Raw genomic sequence first — 14,801 nt, forward strand, 5'->3', positions numbered from 1 at the left:
CCCTGCTCTGTCCTCTCTTCACCTCCTCCTCCCGAGGCTTCTGCTTCCTCAGAGCCTCCGGATAGGTGCCCTGCACCTTCAGACTTTAGTCTCCCCTCTGACCCCAAGAAAATCTAAATGGCACTGCCTCTTTCCCAACCCCCCTTCATTGTGAGCTCAGGTCTTTGGGGCCATCGTTTAACTCCACCTGGTAATTATGAGTGTGCAGATTGCATTCATCATAGTCTCTTTTGCCCAGTCACAGTTCAGGGCTGGATAACGGAGGGGAAAGGATCAGAGGCAAGAGAGCTAATCTCTTCCTTGTTTCAGGGAAGGGACTGCCCAGGACTTCATGGAGAAGGCAGAAAGGGCCCAGCCCAGCCCAGCCTCTCACCTCCAGCAGCCAGTGCCAGCTCTGTTGTGCAAATAGCTGCTGCTGAGCTCAGTGGCAGGCAGAGCCACAGCTTCTGCTCAGTGGCAGGTGGGGGGATGGGGGGGGGAGGGGGCAAGGCTTCTGACCCACCACATTCAGAATGTGTCCTTAGCCATGCTGTCATGCTTGTCACCTCAGTCCTTGGATCCACAACCCCCAGGGAGCTCTGCAGACTTAGTGAAGGGGGTGCTGCCTTGCTTCTGTAAGTTCCCTACTGCCAGAGAGGACCATCAAGCTTTATTTACCTAAACATAAATTAGAAATGCCCAGGCTGGAGAGATGGCCCAGCAGTTAAGAGCACTGACCTCTCAATAGCCCCCTGCTAGGCTTTGCATCTTATTTCCCTCCATTCGTTTGTGTCGCATGAAGATGGCTGAAGTAGGCTGAAGCTGTGACATTTATGGCTCCCAGATCTGGCTGATAGCTCTGCTGGTCCAGGATAAATTCACCCCGCAGCTGCATTCAGTTGGACTGGACAAGGAAGAAAGTCCCACCCACATGCCTCCAGTCTGGGTGCAGGCTCCGAGCTGAAGCACCTGGTGACCTCCACATGGATCCTTACCGGCCAGCCATCATACCAGATATCCCCACAATGTGCTAGGCTCAGGATTCTCAGGACAGTGAAGCTCCTAGGACTCTTAAGCATCGTCAGACCTGGCATAGCATGGCTTCCACCATGCTCTCTGAGCTAAAACAAAACTCAAGACCAGTCAGGTTCCAGGGGAGAGAAGCAGGCCCATGTGTGGATGAAAGGAGTCCTTAGTCCTGTTGACCAGCACCTGGGACAGCTCAGTCCTTCAACCCAACCTTTCTTTGCTTTGAGAGAGCAAATGAATCTCCTGGAAGCCTCTGCACATGGCTGCTGAGGACACATTATGAATGCAGTGGATCCGTAGTGCAGGCACCAATGCCTGGGCCCCTGGCTTCCCCTGAGCTAGAGAGAAGCTGTTTGCAGAGTACAGCTGCCAGAAGGAATGGGGACATGTGCCCTCCAGGCGGATGCAGGCAGCCCCGGGACAGGGCTGTGTGGCCCTCCTCAGGTACCACTCAGTTCAAGCTGGAGGTTTCTGTCGAAGTCTTCTGAGCATGAATCTTGTGAGAACTGGCCTACCGGACCTGGCTGTTTTCAACATAGCATCTCTTAATTTTTTTTTTTTTTTCTGAGTGATGAAGTTGGTGGGGGATTTTCTTTGTTTTGCAAGTAACAAAAACTAACTTTTACAAGTTTGAAAAATAGAAGAAATATATGGAAGGAAAATGGGAGTCTGTCACGGAATTGGTAAGAGGCTGAAGAGAGAGAGCACAGGCAGGGAACACACGTTTATAATCCAGAAAAATGCTAGCCAGGCATGGGCCACGTGCTGCGGGACACAGACACTGGTGTGCCATTGTCATCCTAAGGCAGCTGTCCTCAGAGGATACCAGGGACAAGCACTGGAGAAGATGGAACATTACAGGCAAGCCCACTGAGGTCCACAATCAGTTATCTTGTTAAGGGACCTGCCAGCAGCTGGAGAGTGTCAGGAGAAAGAAAGGAGAGAAGCAATACCATTGTCATCATCATCATCATCATCATCATCATCATCATCACCATCACCACCACCACGATCCAGAAAATGGAGGTGGAATGCAGACAGTGGATGGCTTTGGCAGACTTTCAGGGAGTCCAGCCTATCCTAGGCTATAGTTTCCTGGATATGATATTCAGAAAACAGGTATTCTAGATGTCTTCTGACTCAAAGAACCTGTGGCCAAGTATGCATGGGAAACGCACATGTCATTAGGAAGGTGGGCAGGATATGTCTTGGAAGATGAGCAGGATTTGAGAGGGGCTGACACGTTCTGTGGAAACAAAGGCAAAGAGCATCTCAGTCCTGGACAGAGACACTTAGTGTACCCTGTGTCTGGTGACAGACAGGGAAGGATTTCTCCGTGCAAACATCAGAGTGAATGCCTGCAGGTCACTGGAATGAAGCCCTTGTGCAAAAAAGGCCTGTCTGGTAACAAATGAGAAAGCTTATGAGACCCTTGACCTCAGTGCTGACTCTGAACTCAATCTTGCTGTTTAATCTTGGGTGTCAACTTATGGGATCTATAGTCAACTAAGAGGCACACCTTTATGTGCATCTCTGAGGGCATTTCCGGTAAAGATTACTTGAGAGACGGAACCCTCCCTAGAGTGGGTAGCACCTTCCAGCCGCAGCTCAGATATGAGGATGTCTGGGGACAACGATACTATTTTTCCTGCCCACTTCCCCTCTTTGTTGGTGAGTGCATCTACTCTGCCGCTGCTTGTGACATCCTTCGCTGACACTGGGACCCTGACTCTTGAGCCTTCTTCTGTGAACTGAACATCATTGGCTCTCCAGGGGTCTGAGGGCATTCAGCTCGACCTGGGAAGCCCAGTCTTATAACCTCATGGACTGAGCAGCTCCTGTGATCTTAACCTCTCCAGGGTGCAGAGAGCCACTGCCGGACTACTCGGGCTGTACTGTTGTAAGCCAACTTAATAAATTCTCTTTTTAAGACATATTCACTCTAACAGAAGGCTGACTAATATACAGCTCACATATTTCTAGATTTGTTTTGATTACAACCCCTTTGTTTTTACTAGGCTTTTGCAGAAATGCCAGATTTTCCCAGAGGAATGCCTTTGGCTGCAATGACTGGGTATCTCTCCACTCTGGGTTCTAAAACTGCAAATATTTCCCTACTTGAAGTTCTCTTTCACTTAAAAAGTTAATTAATTATTAATTAGATTTTCTGAGGCAGAGTTTGATATACCCCAGGCTGGTCTGGGAATCACTACTTTGTAGCTGAGAATGACCTTGAACTTCTGATCCTCCTTCCTCCACCCTCCTGCCCAGTTGCAGTGATTATAGGTGTGCCTCGCCTGCCTGTTTGTTTTGTTTTTTAGTTATTTTAAAGATGTATTTTTATGTATGTGAGTGTTTGCCTCCATGTGTCTGTATGCCATGTGCATGTAGTACCTCCAGAGGCCAGAAGAGGGAGTCAGAGCCCCTGGAACGGGGTATCAATGGCTGTGAACTATCGTGTAGATGTTGGGAACACATCTCTGCAAAAGCAGCTGAGCCATCTCTCCAGCTGCCCGACAAAGAAAATGCGTGATGGAAAAAGAAAGCCCACTCCACGCTTGGACGATTTGAGCTCAAGATAAATCATAAGATTTGTTATTTGCAAAGCAGTATTTTTGTATCTTGTTTTGGGTAACTGGATAAGTGAATATTTAAGAGGGGCAGCACAGATCTATACAAAATCTAGAGAATGCTCACCCTATTTCCCCTTCTGGCAGAAGGAGCTCAAAGCTCCTCCTCTTAAAAACTGGCTGATAACAGCTGATAATCCTGGCAGATCCCACCTCAGCCAGGATCCCGGTTAGCATCACCAGTTCTAGGCCTGTGCCCCTGGGAGTGACTGGAAGAGAAGGGGTCTTCCCTTCTCAAGCGTCCTTAGCCCAGACTGGGAGACACCCTGCACAACACCACACAAGGACACTTCAGATGCACCAAGGTGTCCATGACCAGCCAGGGGACAGGAAAGAGACAGTAAGGTGTAGTGCGAGACCCTGGCTTGGATTTCAGGATAGAAGGAAGACTTCTGTGGGAAAGGTGATAAAAATCCAAATAAAACCTGGAGTCACATTAGAGAAAGGTAGGTGGTGGAACTATGGGACCTCTCTGTGATTTTCCTACAATTCTAAAATTATTCCAAAAATTACAAAATGTCTAAACAGGCTTCCCAGCAATGCTCAGAAGAAGGAAAAAAGAAAGTAAATACAAAAGCCTGGTAATAATTTTCTAAAATGACAAACTAACCGGGGCGAGGTGGTTCATGTTTGTAATCCCAGTGGTCTGGGGGGCTGAGGAAGGAGGGTCTTTGAAAGTGGGCAATCTAAGTGGCCAGCCTGAGGTACATGGAGAGATATTTTTAACAAACAAACAAACAAACAGGAAGGCAAGTTAAAATAACGAGGTGCATGTTCATCTGCCATGTTTGCGAGCTCCCTTCGTTGCTATTCTTGTTAAATCTGAATGTATGGGGGAGGGCATGGGCATCTGGACACAGCCCACCTCTAGAGTGTGCTTTGTCAAGAGGCATCAAATAGTTGTTCACCTCTACTCCTAAGTTCCTCTTCTAGGAAGCCATGCAAGTAAAATAACTGTGGATGGCGGTAAGGGCTGCCTAGGAGGACCCAACGTTTTGCTCTGTTTTCTCTAAAAGTTTGTGTCCTTTGCTTTAGTCACTTGCTCTCCTTAGGTATGTGCCCGTGTGTGTGTGCATGTGTGTGCATGTGTGTGTGTGTCTGTGTGATGTTATATGTATGTTATGAACGCATGGTGTGTGTGCATGCGCCTATGTGCAAGCATGCAGAGGTGACTTTTCCTGTGGCCTGTTGCCGCATTCTTTTAGAGCAGAGTGTCTCACTGAATCAGGAGTTCACCATTTCAGCTAGGCTGGACTGGCCGCCCAGCATTCTCCTGCCGACTGCCTTGTCTCCGCTCCCGACACTGGGGCTACAGGCACATGCAGCTGTGCCTGGATTTTTACATGAGTGCTGGAGATTTTAACCTAGGACCCCATGATCTTACCCACTGAACCATCTTCAAGTGCTTTATAATTTGACTTTCTTTAGCTGCAGCATAAGATCTGGTCCCAGTCCACAGGAGGAGGCATTTGTGGGTGATATCTTTTGGTTCTTGCACTCTCTTGGCTCTGTATGATCAGTAGGATGAAAGTGTTTTCCAGCCTCTGAAACTTTTTTTTAAAGATTTATTTATTTATTTATTTATTATGTATACAGTGTTCTGCCTGCATGTATGCATGCCAGCAGGTCAGAAGAGGGCACCACATCTCATTATAGGTGGTCATGTGGTTGCTGGGAAATGAACTCAGGACTGCTGGAAGATCAGTCAATGCTCTTAACCTCTGAGCCATCTCTCCAGCCCCAGCATCTAATACATTATATTGTCACAAATCAGGGGACATTGGTGTCAGGCCCCCGGCCTCTGACACTTTTGCTGTCCAGCTGTTCCTGACTAGCTCCCTTCCAGGGTAGGCAACCTGCACTTGTGATTTCCACTTGGCTGGAGATTATCTTTTAGCCTCCCAGTATGAGAGCGGGGACCCTGAGACACATGGTTTTCTACTCTAACCAATCCTTCTCCACTCTGTTATTGGTATTGCCTTGGTTAACTGATGAAAGTCTTGAACCATCCATCAACTCAGGGAAACTCAGGAATGAAATGTTTGAGGCAGCTGCAAAGTCCACATAGAAACAAAGGTGGGCAGGATGTCGAGCCCCCAAGAAGACCATCCCATTGGCAGCCCGGGACCTTCTTTGGCAAGGATAGGGGTTCTCCCCAGACCTTTCCTCGTGGCCTCTCCTTTTGGAAATAAAGTTGCAAAAGCCTTCAAGGCAAATTCCCCAACCAGCTCACCAATGTGTAGCTGAATGCTTCATATTTTGTTAAGTGCAAAGCTGAAACAGCTCAACCAAGAAATAAAAGCATAGAGAAAGATTCATTATGTATGTATGGCAGGTATGGAGAGCACAGGAGTTGTTTCCAGTGCACACATCTCTCTTCTCTTTTTCTCTTTCTCTTCTCTTTCTTTCTTTCTCTTTCTCTTTCTCTTTCTCTTTCTCTTTCTCTTTCTCTTTCTCTTTCTCTTTCTCTTTCCTCTCCCCTCTCCCTATCCTTTTTCTCTCTCCTCTCCTCTCTCTACTATTTCCTCTCTCTCTCTTTCTCCCTCTCTCCCTCTCTGGTTGCTATGTTTCCATAATTTTTCTAGACTATAACAGATATTTAGTATATATGTATGACATGAAGGTAACTGAATATGGATGGGTGGATGGATGGATAAGTAGATAGATAAAGAGGATGGATATATGGGTGGATAGGATGGACAGATGGATGGATGGGTGGATAGATAGATAGATAGATAGATAGATAGATAGATAGATAGATAGATAGATAGGTGGATGGACAGATGGATTGATGGATACAACTGACATGATGGGAAATGCATGGCCCATGGAGGTGTGGTGTCTTTCCTGCTCTTACAGCTTTGTGTGCACATGTGTGTGAAGAGGAGACTCACAGGAACTTTCATAGCACAACTTTGGGACACTGAGATCCCAGAAATGGAGAGAGAAAACATGATGTGAACCATATTGAAGGAAGGACCTTTGAAATAGTCCCAGTACCATATTTGATAAACTAGTATCTTTAATTACCATCCATCCTCTCTATAGACAGGGAGCCTTCATAAGAAGGCAGGGGTTGCGGGGGAAGCCCAGAAAGGCGATCGGATTTTTCCAGAACTGCATGGCAAGCACACCCCAGGAAGCCACATTAGGTAACAGGCTTCAAACTTTCACAACCTGAGGTCTCTGTGGAGGCACATGGCTTCATAGTACGTGGGGTGAGAGCCACCCAGGGCAGCCAATTCCCTCATGGGGGCAGCTATGTTATAAGGGAAGTTCTTCCTTAGATCACACTAGGGTCCTGTATTGTGGCCTGAATCTAAAATGTTTCCCACAGGCTCATATTTTGAGCACAGAGTCCCCAAGAGGTGGCGATATTTGGAAGGTTGTAGAACCTTTGAGATGTGGTGCCCAGCGAACCAGATAGAACACTGGGAAGGAAGCCTCTGGGCTATACCCGTCTCTGGTTCTGGTCTGGTTTTCTGCTTCATGGGCAACCATAGAGTGAACGAGAGTTCCTCACCATGATCTCGCTACCTCAGATGGAGCCCCATGAGGTGCTTCCATGAGATACTGAAATCATCTGAAACCCAAACCCAAACCTTACCTCTCCTAAGTCACTTCTGTAAAGTGTTTTGTCACGAGGCCAAGAAACGCAACTGTCACACCGTCCTCTATAATTCCGTGAGTCATTCTACCCTATAGTGACGATCTGCATCAGAAGAAGCAGAATCCAAATGCCGCCCAAACCTTCCACCCTCCCTGCTATCCACATCCCCGTTTCCCAAGGGGCTCTGCAGCTCTCTGGGGGGAGCAAGCGACACATTCAGAGGCAGCTGAGTGACTGTTGTCGCTTTGTGTTTCTGGGGTTTCTCCCACTTTGATATTCTGCCTGCATATCTTCTGTGCCCATTGTTAAGCCTGAGCCAGCATGCGTAGGTCTGAAGCTCGTGGGAAAGTGTCCGTTCTCTAGGTCAAGGTTATTCCTAAAGAGGCCTCCCCACCGGGATACCACCATGACCCCTGCATCTTTCCCGATTGTGGGTCCACTCACAGCAGCTGCCTTCATTTTCTTGGCAGCCTGTGGCTGCTGGGAGAACGGGTGTCAGGAGCCTGGCAGCTGGGAGTTTATCCCTGCCCTTCGGGAGCCTCTTACCTCTGGCCGTAAGTGCCAACTAAGGGTGGTAAGGGAAGGAGACCTGAGAAGGATGGATAGTGACAGGCAAGCCTCAGCTGGCAGAGCTCGGAGTCCTAGAGAGAAGAGCTGGAAGGAAGGGGATTCACACATTCTTCACACACTGGAACCTGTCCTACAGCTCCATGCTGCTCCATCTTGAGAGAGGCCACTTTGACCAGCAGGGGACACGACCTTGTCCCTGGGCTAGACTCTCAAGAAGATGCAGCCCTGTGCCATAGAATGTTCCTTGAGCAGAATCGGTTATGTGTGTGTTGTCTGTGTGTGGGCTAGAAAGGAGAGTGATAAACCCATGCCTAAAGCATCCAGGGACTAGGGCGGCTGAGCAACTCTCCCTGGTAGAGGACTGGGGATGGGGGAGGGTGACAGAAATTCTGTTTAGTGGAAGCTGGGGATTATGTCTGAAAAGACTTCATGGAGGGGGTGTCCCTAGGTTGGCACTCAAAAGCTAAGGGGATATGTGCCCATGTTCCAAAGAGTATCCAAAAAACTAACTAAAAATAATATAGGTTTAGGCAATTAGTGGTGTAAGTTCTCATCTCACGCAAGAACCAAAGGGAGCTAACATGGCCTATGGCAGCTCCACAGTGGAGGAATATCCCAGGCCTCTTCTTTCTTCAACCCTTCCAACCACAGAACATGGTTTTCATCCTGAAATTCACCTCACATTCTCAGGTGACTACAAGATCATTGGCCATCACCTCCGTCTTCCATGAAGGAAGCAGGGAAAGGTGGAAGTGGCTTGCTGCCAGCTGAGTTTCTGCTTGGTAGTTCCAGCCAGTGCTTTGCCTTACATCACATGGCCCAGACTGAGTAATGGAAGAACATGGGCTTAGTAAAGGAATGAGGGGAGGGGCGAGTTTGTAAAGTAAAATGCTCCGTCTCAGCCAGGTGCTATGAGCCAGAGGAGTTTCCCAGGAGCGAGTAGAGCATTCTGGGAGAAGATCAGGAGGTGTACAGGCCTGCTGCTGTAAGGATCATGGGAGTAGACCATATGTGTGAGAATGCACGTGTGTGGGTGGGGTGTTAAAAACACGTGTCTGAGAGAGGGGGAGAATTAAGCCAGATTTCAAAGGATTGTGGCCAGTGGTTGGAGTCTGGCTTGGTTCTGTGGGGGAAGAGTGAGTCACTGGGACACTGTCAGGGGACCATCGATCAGATCTGAGGTTTCAGCTCATTGCAACAGTGATGTTTCAGCCACAGGGGTGGTGCGAAATGAAAGTAAAGACATTGTGTTAATGGGAACAAGGGGAGCACGAGGTGAACGGGGATCAGGCAGAGAGCAAAACTGCACATTCAACCCGCAGACTTGTAGGAATGAGAAATGGGGCCACTGAGGGCTTGGGAGTGAGGATGTGACCCATAGACTCCGTGATGAAAGGCTTCCTGTGTGGGTTTTCATGGGTTCAGGTTGGGGGGCTTTGCTCTTGCTCTTAGGGGAAGGAAAAGAGGGACCTCATTTCTCCTTACTCGCTTCTATGCACCCCATTCACTATCCACCTTTAAAAGATTTATTTTTATGTATATAGGTGTTATGCCTGTAGAGGCCAGAAGGGGGCAGCTGATCCCATTATAGATGATTGTGAGCCAACAGTGTGGATGCTGGGAATCAAACCCAGGTTCTCTTGAGGAGCAGCCAGTATTTGGGTTTTTGTTTGTTTGTTTGTTTGGTTTGGTTTTTATTATAGAATAGGCTTTATTAAGGGCATGGGGAGGGAAGTTAAGAGGGTTGTAGAGACAGAGAAAGAAAGCAGAGAAGTAGAGGAGTCATGAACAGGTGGAGAGAGAGGCGGGAAGGGAATGGGGAAAGAAGCAGGAAGGGAATCAGGGAAAGAACAAGAGACCAAGAGGGCAAGAGCAATCACTGAGCCATCTCACCAACTGTCTTAAGGTTTTATTGCTATAAAGAGATACCATAACCACGGCAACTCCTAAAAGGGAAAGCATTCACTTGGGGCTGGTTTATACTTTCAGAGGTTTAGTCCATTGTCGTCATGGTGGGAAACATGCCAACATGAAGGCAGACGTGGTTCTGGAAACAGAGCAGAGAGTTCTACATCTTGATCCCCAGGTAGCAGGAGGAGACTGCACTGGTCAAATCTGACCTTCTTGCACCCTCAAAGCCCACTTCTACAGTTCTTCCGACAAAGCCACACCTACTCCAGCAAGGCCACACCTCCTACTAGTGCTGCTTTTTATGGGCCAAGCATTCAAACACTTGAGTCTATGGGAACCATTTCTATTCAAACCACCACATGAACCCAGACCTTGTTCCTATTGTCTCCATTTGTGGCTAAGCTCAGAGAGGTTATACAGGGTATCAGGGTCGCACAGCTAGGATGTGCAGAAGTGGAATCAGATGACGAGGACATCTGCTGAGCAGCCGCCTTTCCTCCTTCGGGTGACTAGGATGTTCTATGTGACCCTGGCTGCTGACAAGCCAGGGGCCCACGAGCTGCTTTTCCTGGGCTTGCAAAGGTGCTCCAGCAGGGCTCTGAGTGTGTTAGAATTTGGAATGCCTGGGAGGACATGGTGGTGAGGGCCCCATCTGGTCCCAGGTGAGCTGCTGACTACACTGTGACACTGGAAACTCTGAGTTTCCTGTCTCTAGAGTTTCTCCTCCATGAACCACAGGCTTCAGTCTACACCAGTCTATCTTCCCCTAGAAGCCTGTGCATTCTACTTCCCAGCCATGTCCTGCTGCCTAGACCAGCGTTTACACAAGTCCTTCCTTAAATGTGTTTGTTTGTTTATATGCATATGAGTGTTTTGCTTGCATGTGTGTATGTGCGCCACATGCTTGTCTGGTATCTGCTGAAGGCAGTAGAAGGCACCAGGCCCCCTAGAACTGGAGTTCCAGATGGTTATGAGGAAACTGAACCCAGGTCCTCTGCAAGAACAGCAAATGCTCATAACTGCTAAGCTATCTCTTTAGTCTCTATGTGTTGACTTTTAAAAGCTTAGCCTTGACCTAAGACGTGAGGTTTATAATGGCATGGATTTTCCTTTATGTTACATTAAAATGAATTTAGTTGATTAATAAGAAGCTGAAATTCTCTTCCTAACAGTATAGGCAACAAATGCTGGGCTCAGGGTTTTTGCACCCACAAAATCATTTCATAATCCTAGTATTTTTAGGAGACTGGTTCCCCCCCACCCCCCATTTTATAGAGGTAGAAACTAAGGCACAGGGAACTTAAGCAATATGTCCCAAGTCCACACAGCTAGATTCACCTAAAATAATTGAGCTTTACCTGAGGGACCAGGATTCTCTAACTGGCAGCTCAGGCATGGCTCCATAAGACTACAAGGGGAACCAAGCCAGACAGTTGTGATGTCCCCAAGGCAATGGTCTCTAGGAGTAGGAGACAGGGTTGTGAGAATCGTATTGATTCTCAGGGTTTCTTGAAGGACAGACACCTGGGAAATAGGGGGATCCAAGGGTTTTTTCAGGGTTTCCAGAACTGAGAAGTGCCAGAAAGGGATGCAAGATTTGCCCTTGGTTGGGCATCTCTATAGGATGAGGAAAAGAAGAAAGAAGTGGGCTGCCTTTGCCCTCCTGGCCACCAGCAAGTTCACAGACCATGTACCACATACCCAGATGGTCAGAGGGCCAGCAAGATGGTTCAGTGGGTAAAGACACTTGCCACCAAGCCCAAGTTCAATTCCCCAGGACCCACATAGTGGAAGAAGAGAAGGAAGAAGAGAACCCACCCCAGAAAGTTGTCCTCTGACCTCCACATGTGGACTGTGGCATGCATGCTCACACATGCACACATGCAGCATAAGTAAATGAATGAAGAAAAAAAAGTCCATTAGTGTAATAGAATTGCCAGAATTCATTCCATCCACATCACTTGTTGGATGCTTGCGTTGCATTACTTGAGTGTGTGCAGTGGATCTAGTGGGCTATTAAATTATGCCAACCTATAGGCTTTCTTGCTCAAAGCATGTGAGATTCACAGGTGATGGCTGCCTTACTCCTCACCACCTCAGTGGGCTCAGGAGCTGTTGGGAATGATCAGATAATTGGCGGAGACAACCAGTTCTGTGTCTGCACAACTTCAGGGACTTGACCTGACTGAGGCAGCAAGATGATGAGGGAAAGACACACAGATACATGGATCATGTGGATTGAGCTCTCTGAGGCAAAAGGCTCAGCCCACCTGAAGCACAGTACAGTTGAACAGGAAGCCAGAGTTATTACAACCAATGGAACTAGGAGGTAGGCTAGCTGATCCCAGCAGGAGCCAATTCTCCAGGGAACAGCCTGCAGGTGGCAAACATCCAGGGGACAAAGCATGGTAGACATTTTTTTTTGCACACCATGCCCACTATCAACATTCACACTTGGACCAGGAGGGAATTTGCCGTTCCTGTGGGGCTGAGGCACTGTGGTCCTTGCTGTGACTGTGCTCATATCAAGCAATCCACATTCAATGAGGACTTCGCTCCCTACAAACCAGAAATAGTGTGGAAGAAGGGCTGCTCCAGGTACCAAGGGTAGGATGTGAGGGAAGGCAAGGGCTGGTCTGGGAAGGAGCAGAGACTTCGAGAGCCTGGCCAGCCAAGAGGGGTCGGGGATGCGAGTATTGTCTATGGAGCTTTTGTGGCCTTCTTGGGGGATCCCTGTCAATAAATCACAGTGTTCCCCAAATCTTTGGGGAACTTGATTTGTGTTTCTTTCATGTGTCTCTGCCGAGACAGGTATTTAGTGAGGTTTTTATTTAGGCTGTAGAGTTTTGATGGAGTTTATTCAATTACCTCCAGAGAGTATCAGCATGCGCCCTCTTAGGAGCTGAGGAGATGGTTCAGTGGCTAAAGGCTTGCTGTTTGTAAATGCCAGGCATAGCGGTCCTTTCTGTGTCTGAGGACAGGCAGATCAAGGATTTGCTGGTCAGCCAGCCTGTCTAGTCAAAATGGCAGGTTCTAGATCCAGTGAGAGACATAAACAAATAAGGCAGAGAGTAATTGAGGAAGACATCTGATATTGACTTCTGACCTCTGCACTTGGATTCACAGGTTTAGGCATTTGCACATGTGTTTGGGCGCACACACACACATATACACACATTGATGCACATGCATGCATGCATGTATGCACACACACAGATACATAGAGACACACATATACACAGACATACCCAGAAACACACACAGGCACACACACACATATCCACACTCACACACAGAGACACACACACATATGTACACATATGTGTACACACACACGCACACAACAGATACATAGATACACACAGAGTCATAATACATATACAGAAACACACACAGAAACACATACAGAGACACACAGATATATATATATATATATATATATATATTTCTCGATTTTTCGCTCTCTCTCTCTCTCTATATATATATATACACACACACACACACACACACACACACACACACACAGACACATATATACACATACAGAAACATAGGCACACACACGCTCACACAAGCACACACAGACACATACACTCTCACACACAGACACATACACACCCACACACAGAGATACACACAGACATAGACACTCAGACAGACAGACAGACAGACAGACAGACACACACACACACACACACACACACACACACACACACACACAGATACCCCAAATACACTTGCCCCTCTAATTATGAACCTGTCTGCGCTGTATCTGATGGCTACTAAAGAGCATTTTCTACATACACAGTGGTGTGGAGGAGACAGAGAAATGTGAGAGGTCTGACTCCAGGCCACACACTTGTCAGTCAGGTGCCCCAGCAGAGGTGGGACTGCACTGGTCCACACTATTGTATTTGTAACAGTCTAGGAAGTTTCCATCGAACCTGGGCAGATGCCCAGTGTATGCATGTGAGCTTCCCACCAGCCTGGATGTCAGAACTCTGGGTCAGAAAAGGTTGCTCTCTCTGTCAGAAATGGTTGCTCTCTCTGTATGGTGCTATCTCCCACATTTGGATTGCTCAGTGGAGATATAACAGGAGCCACAGTAAATGTTCTGGTAGTCACATTGAAAGGAGCAGAAGGAACCACTTGACCCTAATTTTAATACTGCATTTTCTTTAATAGAATATACCTAAAGTGTGTGTCACTTCCCTATGTGGCCAATATGAAAACTCACCCAAGCTTACTTTCTTTGTTCCCTCCTAAGTCCTTGAGAGCCACTGTGTGCTTTACTTCAGGAGGACGCGTGGCCAGCTACATTTTCACAGCCATGGGTGGCTAGCGGCTCTCTCACAGGCCATCACTAGCAGGAGAAGCAGGTTTCCCCCCCCAAGACACTGTTCTGGCAGCAGAGCGGCCTCCCAGGGTTCCGGTTGCCCAGAGCAACAAGGCCTGAGTGGGTCACGTGCTGTGCGCCCCTGCCTGACCCAGAATCCCCATCTTTGTTCTCAGCAATGCAAGGAAGTGTTTTACTTTCAAGTCCCAGAAACCCCAAGAAGTCTGATTCTAAATCTAAGAATAGACCATGGCCTTACCCCTGACCCCCAACACATGTCGTTTAAAAGGCCTTATTTCTGTTACCCTGGGATAGCCACTTACCCGGCAGACCACGGTAGGACAATAACTTACACCAGTTTTGGATTCACCTTTCGTCCCCAGAGAACTCTGCCCTCTATGGGCTTTGGGTGAGCTCCTACCATTGTAAAGAAGAATCTCCCCATTTATGATGTTGCCAGCAAGAGAACCCTGTGCTCATAAAACAGAAGTCACCTAGTGACCAGTCCTGGATGGCTCTGGCCTTTTCTTACAGCCCAGGGCTCTGGATGTTTGGAAGAAAAAAAATGGTGTGTGTGTGTGTGTGTGTGTGTGTGTGTGTGTGTGTGTGTGTGTAGTAACTGGAGTGTCCTGAAAAAGCCCCGAGGCTGCCCCTGGCTTCTTAACTCTGCAGCCCTCCCACTAGCATGGCCTGCCTTTCTCCCTCCCACTCTCTTTTGTTAAGTGGCACAAGGAGA

The 14,801-nt window shown here is 47.8% G+C and overlaps 1 protein-coding gene across 3 annotated transcripts in view; it reads left to right on the forward strand.

Annotated features, from left to right (window-relative positions):
* The window catches only part of Hivep3 (human immunodeficiency virus type I enhancer binding protein 3), a 396,986-nt gene that overhangs the window by 178,781 nt on the left and 203,404 nt on the right, over window positions 1–14,801 (forward strand). The gene's annotated exons all lie outside the window — the stretch shown is intronic.

This window comes from Mus pahari, chromosome 6 (assembly GCF_900095145.1).
Source record: "Mus pahari chromosome 6, PAHARI_EIJ_v1.1, whole genome shotgun sequence".
NCBI classification, from domain to species: Eukaryota; Metazoa; Chordata; class Mammalia; order Rodentia; family Muridae; genus Mus; species Mus pahari.